Source organism: Cyprinus carpio, chromosome A11 (assembly GCF_018340385.1).
Source record: "Cyprinus carpio isolate SPL01 chromosome A11, ASM1834038v1, whole genome shotgun sequence".
Lineage (NCBI taxonomy): Eukaryota > Metazoa > Chordata > Actinopteri > Cypriniformes > Cyprinidae > Cyprinus > Cyprinus carpio.
In genome coordinates, this window is record NC_056582.1 from 18,186,011 (window position 1) to 18,195,991 (window position 9,981).

The 9,981-nt window shown below is 36.3% G+C and overlaps 1 long non-coding RNA gene across 1 annotated transcript; it reads right to left on the bottom strand.

The window, feature by feature from the left end:
• Window positions 1-295: 295 nt before the first annotated feature.
• Window positions 296-3,481, bottom strand: LOC122146722. Its single transcript, XR_006161243.1, has 3 exons — window positions 3,423-3,481; window positions 667-732; window positions 296-516 (listed from the first exon to the last, which is right to left on the bottom strand). It is a non-coding gene; the product is annotated as an uncharacterized LOC122146722 (long non-coding RNA).
• Window positions 3,482-9,981: the final 6,500 nt, after the last annotated feature.

Here is a 9,981-nt window from a genome sequence, read left to right on the forward strand (position 1 = left end):
ACGATGAGTCTATAAACAACATTTAATTGTTAAATAACTACAAATCAACTGTGTCGTTTATTTCAGCAGTAAATTATTTATTTATTTTATTCTTTTTTTTTCTTTTCTTATACATAAGTACAATTAAATGTGGAAATATTTCGGATTTTGCTCAGGAATGTATTTGACTAGATAATTTGACATTATAAGTAGCTTTTACACCTTAAAACATCTTCATGTGGTTGTCAAATTCAAGAGCGACAACAGAGCATGTGAAAGCAGATGTCTGGAAGCAGACCTTCAATCTAACCATTATCCAATGTGTTTAGTTTCTACTCTTGGGTTTTTGTGAGCTTACAAGAGCTCAGATTTCAGTCATAATATATGAGCCCTTAACGACATTACCTGGTTATTATCATACCAAATGCACACCTAGAGCATAGATAGGGAAAAATTACCTCAGGCTATGTGAAGTGTGGCTGTCAATTCTCGCGCGATGAGGAAAAATGTACATGGGTTTAAGATGGAACGCCTTATCTGTATATAAAGCACAAAGACTGTACTTTTCCTCACAAAAGAGTACTGCAGAGATACCATGGTATAGTGAAGCTAACAGATAATAATACGATGGTACTTTGACATACATCATTAGCAAGGTACTTGAAAAATGTCATGGTACAATCTTACCTCTCCAAATTCATTTTCATATTCTTGGTAACACCAAGTGCCGCTGGTTCTCATGTGTCTTGCAACCTGTTTGAATATGCAGAAGGGCAACTGTCAGTGATTAATGACATTAATTTCAGTCTGTTCCTCACATAGAGCTATCGTATAGCTTCAGAAGATCTGTGAAAAACATTTGAATCATATTTACATGAACATTAATTCATTTAGCCGACATATTTGTTCAAAGCCTCACTTTTAAGATGCTTATCTGTCCAGACAGCTTTAATATGATTTCATTATATAGAAAAGAGCAGCCTGAACATTTATCAAATCTTTTTCTTTTGTTTTCTACATAAGAAAGTAAGTCTTACAGGTTTGGAAGGACATGAGAATGTGTAAAAGATCACAGAACATTAATTTTGGGGGAACTATTCCTTTAAATTCAGCAAAAAATGCCACATCTTCTACGAATCAGTCAACCATGCAGTATTTTCCTTTTTTTGTTTCAGTGAAAACGAGTCCAGTCATGTCACACTGGGTCAAAAAGCCCTGTTTTGAATTTCACCCTTAATTAGGAGTGAGAAAGGCAGTTTCTGAATGCACCGGAGCCATGTAACACGAGTCACTGACATATGCATGGCTGTCTCTATCTCCCCCCACCTATTCTCTTTGTGAGTTCACAGTAGTTTAGGCATAGACTGGATCTTAGGCCAGCATGGAGCAGAGAAAATTACTGGCACAGCAAATTAGGGTTGCAGGTGGTTTAGTGCCCCCCGTCGAGACATGTAAGAGCACCGAGCCACCAGCCAAAGCCATGTGCCTCACAAACACACACATGTACATTAATATGGCAGTGATTATAGTTGTCATGGGCTTCTGAATGCTATAAATGTATACGTCGAAGATAGAGGGGTAAAAGTGTGCTTGCTGAGTGTGTTCGAATAGCAAGAGAAAAAGAGAGAGGGCCAGAGAAAAGGGAAAAGAGAAGACATTTTCCTTTTTCATTACAAGGCTTTCTTAAATACTTAATTCTGATTGGACAGTCGCATCATTCTGTTGTCAAATACTGTAGTATAATGACCCGTTTTAATTTTACCATTGTCAAACTAAGAAGGCAAGGTTTCACTAGTTAATATTACTCTATTTTCCTGCAGATTTAGAGTGATTAGTCACGTGACAGTGAACTGGTGACAAATGCTTCAATATCAAGAGCAAAAGTTTAAAATTGGTGATTCCAGGCCAGGGACAAACAATCTTTAAATTGAATCTGAATTGTAAAGGATAGGTTTTTGTAGAATTTCACACCAGTTAAATAGAATTTCTATCTGTGGTCTGTTTCCTCTCATATAAAATTAAATAAATAAATAATAATACAACTCATTTCAAATCGATAAATTTGTTTTTATCTAAAGTGACCAACACTGCATTCAAGGTAAGCATTCTATCAATTTATATGTTCCCTGGCAAACAAACCTTGGCATTAATAATTCCATTTTATTTCATTCATTTATTATATAATTCCATTTTATTTCATTATGATTGAGCTATGTAAAAAATGTTCTGCCCTGGAAGAAGGAGGTCTAAAATTCATAATGTTCTTGAAAGAAGCCCCTTATGCCGGCCAGTTCTGCATATATTTGATCAAACTACAAAGAAAACAATAATATTATGAAATATTATTACAATTTTAAGTAACTCTTGTCTATTTAAATATACGTTAAAAAGTTTATTCCAGTGATTGCAAAGCTGAATTTTCCACTGATCCTTCAGAAATAATTCTATATGCTGATTTGGTGTTTAAGAACCATTTCTGAATATTATCAATGTTGAAAATAGTTGTGTTGCTTAATGTTTTATGAAAACCATTTTTTTTTTTTTTTTTTTTTCAGGATTCTTTGATGAATTGAAAATTCAAAAGAACAGCATTATAAATGTCTTTACTTTTGATATATTTGATGCCTCCTTGCAGGCTGAAATATTAACTGCTTTAAAAACAAACAACAACAACAACAACAACAACAACAACAAAACTCCAAGCTTTTGAACAGTAGTGTATTTGGCCATGTAAAATGTGGTATAAAGTTTGGTCAGTGTACATAATAATAATGAACAATGTACATCATCCCTTACTAAGGTTAACTCTCAGTCCATAGCTTACACTCTATTCTGACTAAATGCATTCAAAAGAAAAAGAAAGAAGGAGAGAAGGTGGACTCCAGACCAACTGTTCTTGTGTATTCTCCTCACAGGAAGCTGACCTTGAGGTGAAGCTGTTAGTGCCACATGCAGCACACAGCATTACAATGGCCACTGGCCCACATCATTCCCTGTCCTAACAGCTTTCTCCTGCATGCTCACACACACATCTGTGTATGAGATCAGTGAGGAAAGAGAGAGGTCTATTTGCACGCACGCATACACACACACACACACACACACACACACACACACACACACACACACACACACACACACACACACAGGCTTTGTCTCAAAATGATGGCAGACATGAGAAATATTCTCTTTGCCCCTCTTTCCATGAAAGTAAGACTAAAGTCTGCAACACTCAAGGGAAGAATACAGAAAGGAACAAATAAAAATGGAGAAAGAATTAAATAAACAGGTTCTTCATAACATCACAAGGTAATGCAATGCTAACATAACGCAATGTTACATTCAAATAGCGTAACGTTCACATATATAGTGATGCTGCTTCTCCTAAAATGCACTTTGGGACAGTTCACCTAAAAATAAGCATTCTGTCATCATTTACTCACCCTAATCATATCATTCCAAACTCCTGTGGCTTTCTTTATTCTGCAAAACACAAAAGAATGTTTCATCTGTTTTTTTCCGGAGCCAAAATTTTCAAGTTCTGAAAAGGACAAACGCTGTTTTCATAAAGCAATACAATCACTTTGCAATATATATACAGGTCCTTCTCAAAAAATTAGCATATCGTGAAAAAGTTCATTATTTTCCATAATGTAATGATAAAAATTTAACTTTCATATATTTTAGATTCATTGCACACCAACTGAAATATTTCAGGTCTTTTATTGTTTTAATACTGATGATTTTGGCATACAGCTCATGAAAACCCAAAATTCCTATCTCAAAAAATTTGGCATATCATGAAAAAGGTTCTCTAAACGAGCTATTAACCTAATCATCTGAATCAACTAATTAACTCTAAACACCTGCAAAAGATTCTGAGGCTTTTAAAAAAAATCCCAGCCTGGTTCATTACTCAAAACCGCAATCAGGGTAAGAGGTTAAAACCAGAAGGCCATCATTGACACCCTCAAGCGAGAGGGTAAGACACAGAAAAGAAGAAATTTCTGAACAAATAGGCTGTTCCCAGAGTGCTTTATCAAGGCACCTCAGTGGGAAGTCTGTGGGAAGGAAAAAGTGTGGCAAAAAACGCTGCACAACGAGAAGAGGTGACCGGACCCTGAGGAAGATTGTGGAAAGGACCGAGATTCCAGACCTTGGGGGGACCTGCGGAAAAAGCAGTGGACTGAGTCTGGAGTAGAAACTCCAGAGCCACCGTGCACAGGCGTGTCCTTTTGAACCAGAAACAGGTGGCAGAAGCGCCTGACCTGGGCTACAGAGAAGCAGCACTGGACTGTTGCTCAGTGGTCCAAAGTACTTTTCATCGGATGAAAGCAAATTTTGCATGTCATTCGGAAAATCAACGTGCCAGAGTCCTGGAGGAAGACTGGGGAGAAGGAAATGCCAAAATGCAATGAAGTCCAGTGTCAAATACCCACAGTCAGTGATGGTCTGGGGTGCCATATCAGCTGCTGGTGTTGGTCCACTGTGTTTTATCAAGGGCAGGGGTCAATGCAGCTAGCTATCAGGAGATTTTGGAGCACTTCATGCTTCCATCTGCTGAAAAGCTTTATGGAGATGAAGATTTCGTTTTTCAGCACGACCTGGCACCTGCTCACAGTGCCAAAACCACTGGTAAATGGTTTACTGACCATGGTATTACTGTGCTCAATTGGCCTGCCAACTCTCCTGAACTGAACACCCATAGAGAATCTGTGGGATATTGTGAAGAGAAAGTTGAGAGACGCAAGACCCAACACTTGGATGAGCTTAAGGCCGCTATCGAAGCATCCTGGGCCTCCATAACACCTCAGCAGTGCCACAGGCTGATAGCCTCCATGCCACGCCGCATTGAAGCAGTCATTTCTGCAAAAGGATTCCCGACCAAGTATTGAGTGCATAACTGAACATAATTATTTGAAGGTTGATTTTTTTTTGTATTAAAAACACTTTTCTTTTATTGGTCGGATGAAATATGCTAATTTTTTGAGATAGGAATTTTGGGTTTTCATGAGCTGTATGCCAAAATCATCAGTATTAAAACAATAAAAGACCTGAAATATTTCAGTTTGGTGTGCAATGAATCTAAAATATATGAAAGTTAAATTTTTATCATTACATTATGGAAAATAATGAACTTTTTCACAATATGCTAATTTTTTGAGAAAGGACATGTATATATTATATATATATATATATGTATGTCTATATATATATATGTGTGTCTATATATATATATATGTATATATATATATATATGTATATATATATATATATATATATACATATATATATATATATATATACAGACATACATAATATATAGCATTTTAATTTTTGTAACATTTTTAGTAATTCTGTTATGTATCACACCTATTAGACCAGGGGTCTCCAATCCTGCTCCTGCAGAGCTACTGTCCTGCAGATTTCAGCTCCAACCCCCAATCAAACACACCTGAACCAGCTAATCAAGGTGTTCAGGGCTACTTGATAATTACAGACAGGTGTGTAGGAGCAGGGTTGGAACTGAAGTCTGTAGGGTGGTAGCTCTCCAGGAGCAGAGCTGGAGATCCCTGCTTTAATCCTATAAGATCATTGCTGGTCAAACTGTACGACATGGATCTAATAAATTTGGGTACGACATGCATGTAGACTGTACGATGATGATGACACCTATTGACTCATAGGCTACGACGCACATTTCTTTAGAAGAATAAAACATCATTAGCATGCGCTAGTGGTAAACAAAATGAGCATAATGAATCACACTTTGACATTTGTAGTTTTTATGTGTGCTGAAAAAAGTGGGAGTGGCGAAAGTGGAAGAAATAAGAGCTTGAGGTAAGCAGTTTTATGTTTTAGCGCCATGTCGCATTGATTTTATGTCACATTTTTAGTGGTTGGTCAGTAAACGTGGGTCATAACTGCAAACACACTGTGCAATGAACATTCTGAATTTCTGACGCTGCCAGAAAATTATCGTAGGATATCTTTGGTCACAAGACTGTGACAACGGCTGTCTTTGAACCTCTCTCACTGTAAGATATACAGTAGGACCACCGATTAGAAGCCACGATCACAGAAATCTCCACAATTGTTTCACGATGTCAATCTTTTGTCTGGGACAGCCGAAAATTGTGCAGTGTGTTGCATCGGTCTTTCTGTTCCCTGATTAGGTTCATTTGTCACAGGTGTTTTCTATGTTTATGTCATTGATTCCAGGTGATCCCCATTTAGTTCAGAGTACTTAAGCCCTGTGTTTTTCATTGTTGATCCCTGTGTCCTGTGTGTGATTTTCCTTGATGTAAATAAAGTCTGTGATAAAACTCCTTTGTCTCCTCATTCCTAGACAGTAGGCACACCGTGACATTATGTGCTGTCATTTTTTTAAAAATTACAATTAAGTTCTTATCTCAGCTTTATTTCTGTTAATATCAATGTGTGTTTAACATAAAACTAATACTATTATATTTGTTTAGTTAACAATAATCCTGTGACAGACTGCGTCAAATATGATGACACAAAACTCAAGCATCATTACGTTAGGTCATGTGATAAGCAAGAACCAATGAGGTTTGACTTCAGTTGAGATTTGAGATTTGTCACCATAATTCATGTAAGCTGATTAACTTTATTGTCCGATCTTGGAAGTAAATCAAATTCCAAATGGCCTAGTTTGTCCTAAAATGCTGTATTGTTGTGGATATCATGTTTTGCTAACACAGGTTAGAAACAACCAGGGCCGTTTGAAAGTCCTTGGACACAAAACAAACTATTTTGAGTTTAAAATGCACATTTAAGAGTCTCTTCATTTCTTTCTGTGCTTTTCCATTTTAGTTTTAATAGCACTGCATCTGTGTGAATAGCTAAGACACAAAAAATGGTAAGTAGTGATCATAAGTGACCATTTTAAGGCCTTCTCTACTGAATTGCGGCGACACACTGACACTCCAGGAACTCAACCTCACACAGAATGGGTTGCAATGCAGCCCTTTCGTATCATTAAATATAGAGGGAATTAATGGAATTGGTGAGAAAGCGTGCGAGAGAGAGATGAGCGACAAATGGAAAAATTTCAGGTGCAAAATGTCATAAATCTTTTGTAATTTTGAGCTTTGCCTCAATTCCATTAGTGAGGTAGTTTGACGAATATTCCCTGACACATCAACGACAGAAAAAGAAAATGAGGGCTGAAAATCCAGACAGGTAATGTGACTTGGCTTGCCCTAATTATGTATGAAGACAGCTAAGACCCAGAGTTAAGTGGAAGAGAGAGAGAAAAGGAGATTGGAAAGTGTGAGAGAGAGAGACATGAAGAGGAAGCAACAGCTTGTTCCTCTAAAATGCTCAAGATTACAATTGCTAATTTATTGTGAAAACCACTCCATCAGCTTGGCAGGCTGTGGCTTTGCATAAGAACTCGGGAACATGCGCACAAACGGTGGCATGTTGAACTTCACATTGCATAAATTCATCTTCTGACTGGCTGAAATCATTCTGAGAAGGAGGAGGGCGTGTAACTCAGGGAAAGAATGATGCTGAAAGAGTAACATCAGGGTTTCTGAAGATGCCAACGTGAGGAACATGCACAGCAGTAGATGTTCAGTGGAGCTCAACATTGACAAACATTTCATGTTCAGTTATCATTTCTCCAGAGACAGTTTTAAGGAAGTAATTTGTAGGCTGCGCTTGATCACTGTTTGAGTAGTTAACTGTCAGTTTCTGGTTCAAAGAATGGTGTTTATGTAATTTTGTTTTTTTATAAAAATAACATAAAATAAAATTAATATTGAGTACCTTTTTGTCTAAGACTTGCTCTCAATTGCAGCTTGACTAAGCCTTTTCGCAAGGCATGTAACCTGGTTTGTGAAAGACTCATTTCCACTGTAGGTTATGAGATGTTCTCATCGTAGATGGAAATATCATTCACACTCACTCTGATGCACTCTCTTGAGATCTAGGCAACAGACGGCAGCCAGTCAGTGTGACAAATCTCTGAAATAAAGGTGTGATTTAAACCCTTAAAAATATGCTACAAGAACACAGATGTGCTAAAACAATAAAATAAAGGAAGAGTGAGAACTTCTGTCTTCCCAAGATGAAGAAATTGATTAAAAAAAAAAAAAAAAAAAAAATTAATACATTTTTGGAGGCATTGTTTTCCAAGCAAATCTAATTTCAATAATCATTCATTTCAGAAATCAGTATGGCACCTTTAATAATATCATCATGTCATTCCCTAATTTGAAAAAAGCTAAAACCATCATTTCAACTTCAATGGACTGACAAATGACAAGTACTTGTTCACACTACTAAATGCATCTATTTCTCAACCAATGTGTTTGCAACCAGACTCTAGCCGTATGAAGAGGCACTATATGTAAATGTACATCTCCACTTGCCATCAGTATGATAAACTCTGTGTTCAATTCTGAAAGCATTTTTAGGTTGACTTTGTAAATGTTTTCATCAGATATTTAAGAGCTGTGTCTGAATTTCATGCTAAAAGTTAAAATGTTTCTCATGCTTAACTACTCAATCCTGTAATGAGTCCACTGGCACTTTTATGTCTAGTTCATCCTTCCATTATGGGCAGTAAGCCAAAACTGTTTATCCTCATTCTGCTGAAGAATTCTATTAATATGTGAAACTGCTACTGGGTGAATCTCACAAACAATTCATAATTTACCCCAACATTCAAAAGGGGGGTAAAAAAAAAGAATAATTGTTTACACTTTATTTTAAGGTGTACTTGTTACAGTGTAATTATACATTTAAGTACTGAGTAATATTAATTAACTACATGTACTTACTACTGTATATGGTTACGGTTAGAAATTAGGGTTGGGCTTAGGGTTCCTTGCTTGTGATTATGCATACTTAACTGTTAATACAATAGTAAGTACATGTAACGTGTAACAAGGACACCTTAAAATAAAGTGTTACCGAATAATTTCTTACATTAAAAAATAATCTGCATATACTGTACATAGTCTAATAAAAATAAAAAGACACAAATATATACAGCATACATTTTTAAGAATTTATACATCAAACATTTGTTGTAATGCATTGAATTATTAAAGTGCCCCTATACAATTTTTACGTTTCCTTATATTGTTTAAGGAGTCTTCTACAATAGGTTTACATGAGTGCAAGGTCGAAAAATGCTTTTGTTTTCTCAAAATATGCATTTTAATATCACCACATTTGCCAACGATTCTCAAACATTTCCTTAAAACAGTTCTAAGAGTTTAAGTGTTAAAGGTGTTTGTAGATTGTGTCTTTTTTTCATTCATTTATTTGTTCCACTTGTTGAAGTTTCTTTGCTTTGGGGTTTTTGTTACATCGTGGCATCAGAGGGATGCTGCTCAAAGAGAAACTGAGATCTACACAGAAGTCCATAAGAGAGTCGGCATGCACGCTTGACTGACAGATGGGGGGCTGAATAATGTTCCTCCGATTCCTGCAGTTACTTTGCCAAATACAGAGCTACACAGTTGCTATGGAGGCAGATGCAGCTCCAGGCTAAATAATGAAATGTAAATGAGGGTGATAGGAAGTTGGGTAAAGACAGAAGGTATAGCACAAAGCTCAAGAGAAATCATCAGGGAGATCTGGCTATCTTCTGACTCACTCATTTTCCCTCACCTCCACCTTATCTTTTTAGCTTCAGATGGAGCTGAATAAACATGCAATCCCAGTGCAAGGACTTCAAATCTCAGTATCTTGACTGGTCTTGAGGTGCTATTGTTGGAATCACACAAGACAAAGATGGATCTATCCTGAAACTAGGGATGGGCAATGTATTTTTACAAATATTGCATTAGAATATCTGAGCTCATAAAAAACAAATATTCGAATATTCGTTTATTTATATGATGTTTAATGAGAAAGACTTTTTTTTTAAGCAAACATTAATTCTGTCACCATTTCCGAACTATTTTATCGCAACAAGCTTATAAATTATATCATGTTTTTTTTTTTTTTTTTTTTTTTTTT